The following is a 14,477-nucleotide window of genomic DNA, read 5'->3' as shown; positions in this document are numbered from 1 at the left end:
CACAAATTGCGCAGCCTAGGCCACCTCCTCACCCCGCACGCCACCGCCTCCTGCTGGGCCCACTCTTTCGCACACTCACACGCCACACTAACACTCAAAAGTGTGGGCAAAACGAGAAAACGAGCGCGCCGTTTCCTACACATCTGCAGTCGCCATTGCGCATTCGCAGCATGTCCCGGGATGCAATTCGGCCTCATTTGCATAACTCCAGACCGGCAGATCGCCACGCAAGCTCGCGACGTGCGCCTGCCACACACCGAACAAACCTTTTCAGCAATTTCCAAAAAACGGGCCTGCTCGCCTGCCCACAAGGCTCCGTCTCTTACCTGCTCTCCAGAGCCTGCTGCCTTCTGTGCTTTTCTCTCGGCACCGCTGCAGCGCACACAACTCCTGCAGCGGGAGGTGGGAGAAAGTTCCCGCGCTCCGCCGCAGGGAAGGCTCGCTCCGTGCGCACACGTCCTTTCGATGCCAGTCCAACAGTTGCTCTGCATTAGCTGCGTCGGGGCTCCGGCGTGTCGCACCTCACCTCACCTCACCTCACCTCACACTGCCCCCTCCTTGAATGTCTGGCGCTGGGCATGCCCCGCTCTCCTCCGCCTTATCTTATCGCGTGTGAGCACCGACAATGGCCACAATGCCGGGGAATGGCACCTGTAAATTAATTATCTTCTCTTGCAGCCTGAGATCATGTCCTTCTTTTGGCTCCCTCCAGTTCTGATAAAAAATCTCACTCTTAGATGTGTTAATTTTTGCGGAGGAAGCCAAAGAGAAACGATCACAGCACTGCAGAGCTCTGCTAATTGAGGCATTGTCAGAGAGGAGCAGGGTGACGTCATCCATGTATAGAGATGTCTTTACCTCTCCTCCCCCACTTCCAGGCACTGGTATCCCATTAATGGCCTGATCCTGGCGCAAGGCACAGGCTAAGGGCTCCATAGCCAAAACGCATAACAAGGGGGATAATGGGCAGCCCTGCCTCACCCCTGAACAGACTTCAAAGGGGCGTGATCTATTGCCATTAACCATGACTCTGCTGTTGCTACCTGTGTACAGCAGGTTAATCCACTTTCTCATGATGGGGCCAAACTTCATGTGCTCAAGTCCCGATGTTAAGTACTGCCGGTTTAGGCGGTCAAAGGCCTTTTCTAGGTCTACACCTAAAATGCAAAGAGGGAGGGAGCGATCCTCAGAGTACAGACAGACATCCCTCAACAAGGCCAGGTTGTCGCTCATCAGGCGTCCTGCTATCCCACAAGTCTGTTCTTTCCCTACCAGTGAGGCCACTACATTTTGTAGGTGCAGGAAAAGGGCTTTGGACAGGATCTTAGTGTCCAAGCCTAACAGGCTGAGGGTCTCCAGTTCTTTATGTCATTTTTTGCTCCTTTCTTAAACAAGAGAGAGATAGTGCCTTCCCTTAAGGAGTCAGGCAGCAATTCTGTCTTATAGCTTTCCTCGAATAGGAGCAGTAGCGGATCCTGAAGCAGATCCCAAAAGGTGCAATAAAATTCTTTAGGGAGCCCGTCAGCACCTGGAGTTTTCCCCTTCTGTAAGCTCTCCATCGCCTGTCTCAGCTCTTCTACTGTCAAATCCCTCTCAAGTACTTCCCTATCTTCTTCACTCAAAACGTTTTCTAGCTTTGAGGTAAAAAAATGAATTTCTTCATCCTTTAGCTCTGTAGAGCTGTACAGTCTTGAGTAGAAGGCCTCGGTGCAGGAGAGGATAGCACTCGGCTCTGTTCTCTCTCGTCCCTCCTCATCAACTACACTTTCCATGACAGACTTGGAGCCTACCACTTTCCTGAAAAAGAAGCGAGTACACTTCTCATTTTCTTCCAAGAACTGCACTCTGCCTCTTAACAGCACTCCTCGACTACTTTCTTCGGCTATGCTCCGGATGTACTTTTTTAAAAGGGTGATATCCTCGAGCACATCGAAGCCACTGTGCAGCATCGTGTAGAGACGCTGCAGCTGCCTCTGTTTCCTGGCTAGCACTCCTCTCCGTCTGGCAGCAGCCTTCCTTCCCTCAGCCATGAAAAAGGCCTTTGTCCTCATCTTCACCTCCTCCCACCACTCTCCTACTGACCCGTACAGACACTGCAAGGACAGCCACTGTGATAGTTTCTCCTTGTAGCGGGATACTACCCCCTCGTTCTCTAGCAGCTTTGTGTTGAGTTTCCAGAGGCCTGGGCCAAAGACAGTCCCGCCCTGGAGTTCCACTCTACACCCTAAAGCCTGATGATCTGAGAAGAAGACAGGCTGAAGAGTGACCCCAACAACTTTCACTCTCTCTGAGACAAAGCAATAGTCAATTCTGGAGCTGCTATTCCTCCCTGACCATGTATATCCTGCTGTTGTGGGATATATACATCTATATGTGTCTGAGAGTTTAAAGTCTTGAACTAAGTTTTGCAGGGCCAGTGAGCTGGAATCCAATTTTATCGGAGAGCTAGACTGCCTGTCTGTGTGCTCTAAGATACAATTAAAATCCCCTCCCACTATCACGTCTGTGCTACTTAACAATAGGGGGGAGAGTGCCTTGAGTAGCTCCACCCTTCCTCCCACGTCAGTAGGACAATACACATTGATTAGCCGCAGGTTAACGGTCCCCCATTCCACATCCACACACAGCAACCTGCCATCTATGACCCTCTGAATACTTTTCAATTTGAAAGCCCATCCTTTGAAAAGAATGGCCACGCCAGAGGCTCTGTTGTTATTGTCCCCTGACCAAACAGAAGGCCCTTTATCCCACCTATCTTTAAAGCTTTTATACCTCTCTTGATAGGCTAAAGCACACTCCTGCAACATCAACACATCTCCCTCTCTCTGCTGGAGGTAATCAAAGACAGACTGGCATTTAACTCTGTCATTGATACCTCTGGTGTTAAGAGAAATTATGTTTAGAGCCATTTTACATAAGAAAGTGGAACCAGACTTTACAAAACACATTTCTCTTCGGTCTCACCTGTTACCTTCTCTTTCTTTTTCTTCTTACCAATTTCCTGCCAGCCATCCTCTGAATGAGCCTTCATCAGGGTGGCAGCAGTAAAAGCGTTCACGGAGTCCATTTCAAGGAAGGGGGTAGAAAGAGGGGTGGAAGGGTTCCAGCTGTCCCCATCGCCATGCTCTCCTTCCTCCTCGCTCGGGGAGAAAACAGAGTCATTTTTCCTTTTCCTCAAGTCCAGCTCCTGGGAGCACTGAGGGGAAAGGGGTGCAGCCGATGCACCAGTCTCCTCTTCCCCCTCACCCACCAGCTGTTGCAGATCCTCCGTGACGGACTGGATGGAGGAGAGGAGGGCATCTGTAGCACTTGCAGAGTCTGAGAAAAGCAGCTCCGCTGAATCCTGGGTATCGTCGCTGGACCCGCTCCACCGGGGGGCCCCACACTGGCCCTCGTTCTGAGGAGCAGGAGTGGGGGAGGGGTCCTCGCTGTTCTCGGGGGTTTTCAAACCCTCGTGCTTGTCTGGTGCAGTCTGCGGTTGTGGGAGCGTAGTGGATTTCTCTTCCACCGGCCCCGGAGCCACAGCAGGACTGATCCTGGCTGGAGGCTGAGACTCTTTGTCCAACAAGGGTTCTTTGTTTGACTTGTTGTTTGCTTTGGCTTTTCGGGCCGGTTTGGCTGAAACAAGCACTGCCTCATCCTTTCTCATTTTGAGTTTATTGGCGTAGGCGTGAGGGCAGTTCTTAAAAACGTGTCCTTCCGAGCCACATAAATTGCACTTTGGCAGCATTGAACAGTCAGAGGCTAAATGTCCCTGTTTGCCACAGGTCTTGCAGCATTTCACAGTGCAGGACGATGCCAGGTGTCCCACAGCACCACAGCGCCGACACACCTTTGGTTGTCCCACATAAAAAACATAGCCATTGCAGGCGCCCAGCCGGATTGTAGAGGGCAGGTGCCTTAAGCCTCCATTTACATTGTCCGGTAGTAAGCGAACCTCGAATTTCCTTGCTCCTGTTTTTATACCGTCAACATCTCTAACCTCAGTTCCATGGTGGACGGTGCAGTACTGGTTAAGCCAGATGTGAATGTCCTCCGTCTTTGCCAGTTCCGAGAACATAACAACATGCACCGTTTTCCTCTCTCTCTGTGTCAGAGGCTGCAAGTTGATCTTCTCAAGTGCAGGAACTTTCCCTCTTTTTGCCTCAAAGACATCCACGCATTGTTCAAACGGAGGATAGGTAGCAAATACAACCTCAAATGCTTTCTGACCTGGGAGAGCGAAGATGAAATCCAAGTGCCGAGGTTCAAAGCCAAGTTCCTTCTGTAACACTTTTCTGCTGAACTGCATACGATCCATGAAGAGGTCATCCAAAAGCTCAAAATGTACAGCATTCTTGCGGGATCCAAAGGTTGCCATCTCAAACTGCAAAACAAACACTGCTTCCACAAAACAAGAAAACAATCCAACTACTCCAACTACAGGCTGATCAAGGTATCTCCCCTGCCAGGTAAGCCGAGAGCCGCAGGCGATGAGCCCGGAGCTGAACGGGCCCCACTGGCTCGTTTGTAAGGCCAGGTGCATTGCCAACCACGACCGGCAGGGCAGAGGCCTTGAAGGCAGCCTGGGCTCCTGCAGCTGTCCAGCCACGCACTCTGGTTTCTCTTCATCTCGTACAAATCTTTTGCCTTTTACTAAAGATTTCTATGGAGAGGAGCATGAATGAGTTCCATACAATTTTTGTGCTTTCCTGCCTTCGGGTGGGGCGCAGCTGGGCTGGTCAAAGAGAGAAAACAAAACCGCTCACAATCGCTCTTATTACGGCGACTGTGGCTGTCTGCTTTGCCAGTCCTCGGTCTCCGCCTGTCTGATTGGCGCTCTTTTCTTTGGGGGGCGGGAAGTGTCCGGCCGCAAATATGAAGCGTTACAGCAACGACATGCCATGAGACGATTGATAACGATTTCCATAGGATCCACGCGGTTGCCTGGCAACCGTCAGCTTTGCGCAGTGGCAGTATCGTAGCCTTTGAGGTTTAGCCGATGCGCGATTATTGCTAGTTGAAAACTTTTCCCAATACCCCGCTTCCGCCGGTTTGCAATACAATTAGCGAAAGCAATTCTTGACAGTCTCGTCAGAGACTGAGCAAGGTGTTTAAAGACAGATTTTGTCATGGTAACATCATGGTAGAAAGAAACAAGCTTGTTACGTCTCAACAGAAACACTCTTTAGCTCTTTCAGCGTTATGCAGAGAACAGCGTCTGTCGAGATCACTTTTGAGTCAGCGCGAAACGCTGTGTGCTGTCAGTTTGATTTCATATTGCTCGTAGCGGCGCCAGGCTTTTGTCTGTCAAACGTTAGGTTGCGCTTCTTCATGCTGCATCGTCGGCATGAGTGGAGCTTTTTAAACGTCTGTACTTACTGCGCCTCATAAGAAATCGTTTGTCCCCGTTCAAAACAGATTGTGCGATGTCCTGCAGCGTTCGCAAAGCAAACCTTTGACAGTTTGAAAGAGGAATTTATTCTGCTTCCTGTGGGTGCAGTAGTTACAAAGTTGAACGTCTTTACACGATCTGCCGCAGATCTTACAAACGAGCCAGTGGGGCCCGTTCAGCTCGGGGCTCATCGCCTGCGGCTCACGGCTTGCGAGCGTGCCCAATCCGTGCGATAACTCGGAAAACACCCGGCCACACTGTGCCGGAAACGACGCACTCTGGGAAGCCGCTATGCAAAGCGAGGTCCCAAGATCCCCTGCGGCCGGACACTTCCCAACCCCCAAAGAAAAGAGCGCCAATCAGACGGCCGGAGACCGTGGACTCGCGGAGCAAACGGCCACAATCGCCATAACAAGACCGATTGCGGGCGTTTTTGTTTTCTCTCTTTGACCAGCCAGGCTGCGCCCCACCCGAAGGCAGGGAAGCACAAAAATTGCATGGAACTCATTCATGCTCCTCTCCACGGAAATCTTTAGTAAAAGGCGAAAGATTTGTACGAGATGAAGAGAAACCAGAGTGCGTGGCTGCATAGCTGCAGGAGCCCAGGCCGCCTTCAAAGCCTCTGCCCTGCCGGTCGTGGTTGGCAATACACCTGGCCTTACAAACGAGCCAGTGGGGCCCGTTCAGCTCCGGGCTCATCGCCTGCGGCTCACGGCTTGCGAGCGTGCCGAATCCGTGCGATAACTCGGAAAACACCCGGCCACACTGTGCCGGAAACGACGCACTCTGGGAAGCCGCTATGCAAAGTGAGATCCCAAGATCCCCTGCGGCCGGACACTTCCCGCCCCCCAAAGAAAAGAGCGCCAATCAGACGCCGGAGACCGTGGACTCGCGGAGCAGACTGCCACAATCGCCATAACAAGACCGATTGCGAGCGTTTTTGTTTTCTCTCTTTGAACAGCCAGGCTGCGCCCCACCCGAAGGCAGGGAAGCACAAAAATTGCATGGAACTCATTCATGCTCCTCTCCACGGAAATCTTTAGTAAAAGGCGAAAGATTTGTACGAAATGAAGAAAAACAAGAGTGCGTGACTGCACAGCTGCAGGAGCCCAGGCCGCCTTCAATGCCTCTGCCCTGCCAGTCGTGGTTGGCAATACACCTGGCCTTACAAACGAGCCAGTGGGGCCCGTTCAGCTCCGGGCTCATCGCCTGCGGCTCACGGCTTGCGAGCGTGCCCAATCCGTGCGATAACTCGGAAAACACCCGGCCACACTGTGCCGGAAACGACGCACTCTGGGAAGCCGCTATGCAAAGCGAGGTCCCAAGATCCCCTGCGGCCGGACACTTCCCGCCCCCCAAAGAAAAGAGCGCCAATCAGACGGCCGGAGACCGTGGACTCGCGGAGCAGACTGCCACAATCGCCATAACAAGACCGATTGCGGGCGTTTTTGTTTTCTCTCTTTGACCAGCCAGGCTGCGCCCCACCCGAAGGCAAGGAAGCACAAAAATTGCATGGAACTCATTCATGCTCCTCTCCACAGAAATCTTTAGTAAAAGGCGAAAGATTTGTACGAGATGAAGAGAAACCAGTGTGCGTGGCTGCACAGCTGCAGGAGCCCAGGCCGCCTTCAAAGCCTCTGCGCTGCCGGTCGTGGTTGGCAATGCACCTGGCCTTACAAACTAGCCAGTGGGGCCCGTTCAGCTCCGGGCTCATCGCCTGCGGCTCACGGCTTGCGAGCGTGACCAATCCGTGCGATAACTCGGAAAACACCCGGCCACACTGTACCGGAAACGACGCACTCTGGGAAGCCGCTATGCAAAGCGAGGTCCCAAGATCCCCTGCGGCCGGACACTTCCCAACCCCCAAAGAAAAGAGCGCCAATCAGACGGCCGGAGACCGAGGACTCGCGGAGCAGACTGCCACAATCGCCATAACAAGACCGATTGCGAGCGTTTTTGTTTTCTCTCTTTGACCAGCCAGGCTGCTCCCCACCCGAAGGCAGGGAAGCACAAAAATTGCATGGAACTCGTTCATGCTCGTCTCCACGGAAATCTTTAGTAAAAGGCGAAAGATTTGTACGAGATGAAGAGAAACCAGAGTGCGTGGCTGCACAGCTGCAGGAGCCCAGGCCGCCTTCAAAGCCTCTGCGCTGCCGGTCGTGGTTGGCAATGCACCTGGCCTTACAAACTAGCCAGTGGGGCCCGTTCAGCTCCGGGCTCATCGCCTGCGGCTCACGGCTTGCGAGCGTGCCCAATCCGTGCGATAACTCGGAAAACACCCGGCCACACTGTGCCGGAAACGACGCACTCTGGGAAGCCGCTATGCAAAGCGAGGTCCCAAGATCCCCTGCGGCCGGACACTTCCCGCCCCCCAAAGAAAAGAGCGCCAATCAGACGGCCGGAGACCGTGGACTCGCGGAGCAGACTGCCACAATCGCCATAACAAGACTGATTGCGGGCGTTTTTGTTTTCTCTCTTTGACCAGCCAGGTTGCGCCCCACCCGAAGGCAGGGAAGCACAAAAATTGCATGGAACGCATTCATGCTCCTCTCCACGGAAATCTTTAGTAAAAGGCGAAAGATTTGTACGAGATGAAGAGAAACCAGAGTGCGCGGCTGCACAGCTGCAGGAGCCCAGGCCGCCTTCAAAGCCTCTGCCCTGCCGGTCGTGGTTGGCAATACACCTGGCCTTACAAACGAGCCAGTGGGGCCCGTTCAGCTCCGGGCTCATCGCCTGCGGCTCACGGCTTGCGAGCGTGACCAATCCGTGCGATAACTCGGAAAACACCCGGCCACACTGTGCCGGAAACGACGCACTCTGGGAAGCCGCTATGCAAAGCGAGGTCCCAAGATCCCCTGCGGCCGGACACTTCCCAACCCCCAAAGAAAAGAGCGCCAATCAGACGGATGGAGACCGAGGACTCGCGGAGCAGACTGCCACAATCGCCATAACAAGACCGATTGCGGGCGTTTTTGTTTTCTCTCTTTGACCAGCCAGGCTGCGCCCCACCCGAAGGCAGGGAAGCACAAAAATTGCATGGAACTCATTCATGCTCCTCTCCACGGAAATCTTTAGTAAAAGGCAAAAGATTTGTACAAGATGAAGAGAAACCAGAGTGCGTGGTTGCACAGCTGCAGGAGCCCAGGCCGCCTTCAAAGCCTCTGCGCTGCCGGTCGTGGTTGGCAATGCACCTGGCCTTACAAACTAGCCAGTGGGGCCCGTTCAGCTCCGGGCTCATCGCCTGCGGCTCACGGCTTGCGAGCGTGACCAATCCGTGCGATAACTCGGAAAACACCCGGCCACACTGTGCCGGAAACGACGCACTCTGGGAAGCTGCTATGCAGGCAAGGTCCCAAGATCCCCTGCGGCCGGACACTTCCCGCCCCCCAAAGAAAAGAACGCCAATCAGACGGCCGGACCCAACAACCTTGGCGTTATTAGCACCACGCTCTAACCAACTGAGCTAACTGGCCTCGCAACAGTGCCCCTCTCAGTGCTGCAAAAAATCGAACTCAGGGAATTTCTTTTGTCCTCTTTTGAATAGAAAGCCGTGTAATTCAGTGTACGGGCTTTCTTGTGCACTTTCATGGTTCTTGTAACCAAAATCCTACACTGGCCTGAAATGCCCCCCATTTCACAGCATTTTTCAGCTGATTTAAAATGTACCTAAAGGAGAAGCATTTTTGAAGACCATCAATTACCAAGAGCTTTTGTCAAAGGTTTTGGTGGTCATTTTTAATGAACACAGAGCGCTGTGACCTCGGTTTTACATCTCATCCAAAAGACAGCGCCCTCTTACAACACAGCATCTCCGTCACTATACTGGGGAATTGGGACCCGCACAGACCTCAGGGTGAGCGCCCCCCCGCCGGCACCATTAACACCGCTTCCAGCTGGAAGCTTTGTTTTTCCCTGTAGCTCACCCTCATCCGGGTACTGACCTAGCTCACACCCGCTTAGCTTCAGTGGGTTTTCAGTTGCGAGTTGCAAAAGCCACTGCATTGGCTGGGAATCAAAACCAAGCCTCCCGCGTGGCAGGCGAGAATTCTAACACTGAACCACCAATGCTCAATGCCTGTACCTTCAAAAAAGACGGAGGACATTCACACCTGGCTTAACCAGTACTGCACCGTCCACCATGGAACTGAGGTTAGATATGTTGACGGTATAAAAGCAGGAGCAAGGAAATTCGAGGTTCGCTTGCTACCGGACAATATAAATGGAGGCTTAAGGCACCTGCCCTCTACAATCTGGCTGGGCGCCTGCAATGGCTATGTTTTTTATGTGGGACAACCAAAGGTGTGTTGGCGCTGTGGGACACCTGGCATCGCCCTGCACTGTGAAATGCTGCAAGACCTGTGGCAAACAGGGACATTTAGCCTCTGACTGTTCAATGCTGCCAAAGTGCAATTTACTTGGCTTGGAAGGACACGTTTTTATAAACTGCCCTCATGCCTACGCCAATAAACTCAAAATGAGAAAGGATGAGGCAGTGCTTGTTTCAGCCAAACCGGCCCGAAAAGCCAAAGCAAACAACAAGTCAAACAAAGAACCCTTGTTTGATAAAGTCTCAGCCTCCAGCCAGGATCTGCCCTGCTGTGGTTCCGGGGCCGGTGGAAGAGAAATCCACTACGCCCCCACAACAGACTGCACCAGACAAGCACGAGGGTTTGAAAACCCCCGAGAACAGCGAGGACCCCTCCCCCACTCCTGCTCCTCAGAACGAGGGCCAGTGTGGGGCCCCCCGGTGGAGCGGGTCCAGCGACGATACCCAGGATTCAGCGGAGCTGCTTTTCTCAGACTCTGCAAGTGCTACAGATGCCCTCCTCTCCTCCATCCAGTCCATCACAGAGGATCTGCAGCAAATGGTTGGTGAGGGGGAAGAGGAGACTGGTGCATCGGCTGCACCCCTTTCCCCTCAGTGCTCCCAGGAGCTGGACTTGAGGAAAAGGAAAAATGACTCTGTTTTCTCCCCGAGCGAGGAGGAAGGAGAGCATGGCGATGGGAACAGCTGGAACCCCTCCACCCCTCCCTCTACCCCCTTCCTTGAAATGGACTCCGTGAATGCTTTTACTGCTGCCACCCTGATGAAGGCTCATTCAGAGGATGGCTGGCAGGAAATTGGTAAGAAGAAAAAGAAAAAGAAGAAGGGACCAGGTGAGACAGAAGAGAAATGTGTTTTGTAAAGACTGGTTCCACTTTCTTATGTAATATGGCTCTAAACATAATATCTCTTAACACCAGAGGTATCAATGACAGAGTTAAATGCCAGTCTGTCTTTGATTACCTCCAGCAGAGAGAGGGAGATGTGTTGATGTTGCAGGAGTGTGCTTTAGCCTATCAAGAGAGGTATAAAAGCTTTGAAGATAGGTGGGATAAAGGGCTTTCTGTTTGGTCAGGGGACAATAACAACAGAGCCTCTGGCGTGGCCATTCTTTTCAAAGGATGGGCATTCAAATTGAAAAGTATTCAGAGGGTCATAGATGGCAGGTTGCTGTGTGTGGATGTGGAATGGGGGACCATTAACCTGCGGATATTCAATGTGTATTGCCCTACTGACGTGGGAGGAAGGGTGGAGCTACTCAAGGCACTCTCTCACCTATTGTTATGTAGCACAGACGTGATAGTGGGAGGGGATTTTAATTGTATCTTAGAGCACACAGACAGGCAGTCTAGCTCTCTGATAAAATTGGATTCCAGGTCACTGGCCCTGCAAAACTTAGTTCAAGACTTTAAACTCTCAGACACATATAGATGTATATATCCCACAACAGCAGGATATACATGGTCAGGGAGGAATAGCAGCTCCAGAATTGACTATTGCTTTGTCTCAGAGAGAGTGAAAGTTGTTGGGGTCACTCTTCAGCCTGTCTTCTTCTCAGATCATCAGGCTTTAGGTCGTAGAGTGGAACTCCAGGGCTTTGGCCCAGGCATCTGGAAACTCAACACAAAGCTGCTAGAGAACGAGGGGGTAGTCTCCCGCTACAAGGAGAAACTATCACAGTGGCTGTCCTTGCAGTGTCTGTACGGGTCAGTAGGAGAGTGGTGGGAGGAGGTGAAGGTGAGGACAAAGGCCTTTTTCATGGCTGAGGGAAGGAAGGCTGCTGCCAGACGGAGAGGAGTGCTAGCCAGGAAACAGAGGCAGCTGCAGCGTCTCTACACGATGATGCACAGTGGCTTCGATGTGCTCGAGGATATCACCCTTTTAAAAAAGGACATCCGGAGCATAGCCGAAGAAAGTAGTCGAGTGCAGTTCTTGGAAGAAAATGAGAAGTGTTCTCGCCTCTTTTTCAGGAAAGTGGAAGGCTCCAAGTCTGTCATGGAAAGTGTAGTTGATGAGGAGGGACGAGAGAGAACAGAGCCGAGTGCAATCCTCTCCTGCACCGAGGCCTTCTACTCAAGAATGTACAGCTCTACAGAGGTAAAGGATGAAGAAATTCATTTTTTTACCTCAAAGCTAGAAAACGTTTTGAGTGAAGAAGATAAGGAAGTACTTGAGAGGGATTTGACAGTAGAAGAGCTGAGACAGGCTATGGAGAGCTTACAGAAGGGGAAAACTCCGGGTGCTGACGGGCTCCCTAAAGAATTTTATTGCACCTTTTGGGATCTGCTTCAGGATCCGCTGCTGCTCCTATTCGAGGAAAGCTATAAGACAGAATTGCTGCCTGACTCCTTAAGAGAAGGCACTATCTCTCTCTTGTTTAAGAAAGGAGCAAAGAATGACATAAAGAACTGGAGACCCCTCAGCCTGTTAGGCGTGGACACTAAGATCCTGTCCAAAGCCCTTTTCCTGCGCCTACAAAATGTAGTGGCCTCACTGGTAGGGAAAGAACAGACTTGTGGGATAGCAGGATGCCTGATGAGCGACAACCTGGCCTTGTTGAGGGATGTCTGTCTGTACTCAGAGGATCGCTCCCTCCCTCTGTGCATTTCAGGTGTAGACCTAGAAAAGGCCTTTGACCGCCTAAACCGGCAGTACTTAACTTCGGTACTTGAGCACATGAAGTTTGGCCCCATCATGAGAAAGTGGATTAACCTGCTGTACACAGGTAGCAACAGCAGAGTAATGGTTAATGGCAATAGATCACGCCCCTTTGAAGTCTGTTGTGAGGCAGGGCTGGCCATTATCCCCCTTGTTATTCGTTTTGGCTATGGAGCCCTTAGCCTGTGCCTTGCGCCAGGATCAGGCCATTAATGGGATACCAGTACCTGGAAGTGGGGGAGGAGAGGTAAAGACATCTCTATACATGGATGACGTCACCCTGCTCCTCTCTGACAATGCCTCAATTAGTAGAGCTCTGCAGTGCTGTGATCGGTTCTCTTTGGCTTCCTCTGCAAAAATTAACAAATCAAAGAGCGAGATTTTTTATCAGAACTGGAGGGAGCCAAAAGAAGGACATGATCTCAGGCTGCAAGAGAAGAGAATTAAGGTCCTGGGGGTGTATTTTGGAGAAGAGATGGGAACAGTAAATTGGCAGAACAAATTGCCAATCTTAAACAAAAAACTGATGCAATGGAAGAACCGAGACCTCACCATGACAGGGAAGGTGCTGGTCATCAAAGCCAAGCTCTTGCCTGTCTTGAATTTTCTGGCTTCTACCTTCCCAATCCCACACCGTGTTGCGGCGGTGCTGAGGAGATTGATGTTTCAATTTCTATGGGGTGTGAAGCAGGAAAGACTCAGAAGGGAAATAATGTACAGGCCGCTACCCTCAGGGGGGAAGTCTGTCCCAGATATTGCTACGAAGCTGCTGTGCATTTTCCTGGCCTCTGTGCTGAGAGGCTTTGCAACAGCACCTGCAGCGCGTACCTGGACTTATTTTTCCAGGCTCTGGGTAGGTAGGGAGGTGTTCAGAGTGTGGGGTGTCAGACCCAAGCTGGATGTCCCACTCTCTGACACATGCCCTGCAATTTATGGGACAGTTAAAAGTTTTCTAAGATCTCACACAATTGGCCATATTCCCCTCCGAGATGTCAGCGTCCAAAAACTGGAAGATTTCTTTGCACCCCAGAACAATAGGCAGACCCCTGTGGGCATTTTAACATCAGCCCAAACAAGGAAGGTGTGGAAACACACATCCTCTAAGTTTCTGTGCAACATTCACAGAGATTTAGCCTGGAGTGTCGTCCACCAGTGCTTACCGGTACGAACTTCCTTGTACCGTATGGTCCTCACACCCAGCCCTCGCTGCGTTAGGGTGGGCTGCAGCGAGGAGGAGACTGTGACCCATCTCCTGTGGTCCTGGTTTTTTGCTAAGGCCTTCTGGGCACAGTTTGAAGATTGGTTGCAGGCTCTCTCGCCCCAATTTACCCTGACCGCTGCTTTCGTCATATACGGCATCTCTCCTGTCAAACTTCCTCCTGACGTGTTTGACAGGATCTGGGCCGTGGTGAACAGTGGGAAAGACGCCCTGTGGAGAGTGAGGAACATGGGGCTGTTCAAAGGCATCAAGATCCCAGTCAAGGCTGCAGGTAGCCTGGCCCTGTTCATCACCCGAGAGAACTATTACCTCAGAGATCTGTGGAGAGAAGGGAGGGAGGAAGCAGAAAATCTGTGGGAAATAGAGGGCATAGGTCAATATCTCAAGAAACTGTGAAAAACACTATCATGTTTAAGTAAAGAATGTGATTTGCTTCAGAAAAAAGAAATTGTTGCTATGTAACTCGTACCGTGTCAAAATGTAATAAGATGTGATCATATATACTGTTTTAAGTATGTATATTAATGTAAAGCATTTGTGATGCCCTGTATTTTATTGTGAAAAGGAAATAAAAGTTCTTAAAAATCGAAATCGCTGGAGGAAACAGTCCATCTGGCCATGAAACTCATTTGAACGTCTAGCTACAGCAACTAACAATATCATGATTTATTCAGGATGTGTGGAATCAGCACGTCCCGGAGACAGCTTCCGAAATCGTGAGCATTCTCTGGTGGTGTCCTGCAGGGCACCTGTGGGCGTGCATTGGTGGTATAGTGTTGAGCATAGCTGCCTTCCAAGCAGTTGACCCGGGTTCGATTCCTGGCCAACGCAGTGGCAATTGGTTTCAAATGCTGTCATGAGCCTTGGATTATGACTAGCAAAGCGAAGCCTTTTGAAAGAGC

At 51.5% G+C, this 14,477-nt stretch overlaps 8 non-coding genes across 8 annotated transcripts; 2 read left to right on the top strand and 6 right to left on the bottom strand.

Moving 5' to 3' along the window:
* The first annotated feature begins 4,591 nt into the window (after positions 1-4,591).
* On the top strand, positions 4,592-4,705 carry LOC148637680 (U5 spliceosomal RNA). Its single transcript, XR_015931269.1, has one exon. It is a non-coding gene; the product is annotated as a U5 spliceosomal RNA (small nuclear RNA).
* Positions 4,706-4,938: 233 nt separating this feature from the next.
* LOC148637679 (U4 spliceosomal RNA) lies at positions 4,939-5,080 on the top strand. The gene has a single exon (XR_015931276.1). It is a non-coding gene; the product is annotated as a U4 spliceosomal RNA (small nuclear RNA).
* A 757-nt stretch (positions 5,081-5,837) lies between these two features.
* Positions 5,838-5,954, bottom strand: LOC148637678 (U5 spliceosomal RNA). Its single transcript, XR_015931279.1, has one exon. It is a non-coding gene; the product is annotated as a U5 spliceosomal RNA (small nuclear RNA).
* A 390-nt stretch (positions 5,955-6,344) lies between these two features.
* LOC148637677 (U5 spliceosomal RNA) lies at positions 6,345-6,461 on the bottom strand. The gene has a single exon (XR_015931266.1). It is a non-coding gene; the product is annotated as a U5 spliceosomal RNA (small nuclear RNA).
* A 391-nt stretch (positions 6,462-6,852) lies between these two features.
* On the bottom strand, positions 6,853-6,969 carry LOC148637676 (U5 spliceosomal RNA). The gene has a single exon (XR_015931270.1). It is a non-coding gene; the product is annotated as a U5 spliceosomal RNA (small nuclear RNA).
* A 390-nt stretch (positions 6,970-7,359) lies between these two features.
* LOC148637675 (U5 spliceosomal RNA) lies at positions 7,360-7,477 on the bottom strand. The gene has a single exon (XR_015931268.1). It is a non-coding gene; the product is annotated as a U5 spliceosomal RNA (small nuclear RNA).
* Positions 7,478-7,868: 391 nt separating this feature from the next.
* On the bottom strand, positions 7,869-7,985 carry LOC148637674 (U5 spliceosomal RNA). Its single transcript, XR_015931265.1, has one exon. It is a non-coding gene; the product is annotated as a U5 spliceosomal RNA (small nuclear RNA).
* Positions 7,986-8,376: 391 nt separating this feature from the next.
* Positions 8,377-8,493, bottom strand: LOC148637673 (U5 spliceosomal RNA). Its single transcript, XR_015931262.1, has one exon. It is a non-coding gene; the product is annotated as a U5 spliceosomal RNA (small nuclear RNA).
* Between the last annotated feature and the right edge of the window lie 5,984 nt (positions 8,494-14,477).

This window comes from Lepisosteus platostomus, unplaced genomic scaffold (assembly GCF_059453375.1).
Source record: "Lepisosteus platostomus isolate fLepPlt1 unplaced genomic scaffold, fLepPlt1.hap1 Scaffold_109_H1, whole genome shotgun sequence".
NCBI classification, from domain to species: domain Eukaryota; kingdom Metazoa; phylum Chordata; class Actinopteri; order Semionotiformes; family Lepisosteidae; genus Lepisosteus; species Lepisosteus platostomus.
The sequence above is the reverse complement of the archived record's forward strand: the minus strand, read 5'-3'. Positions and strand labels throughout refer to the sequence as shown.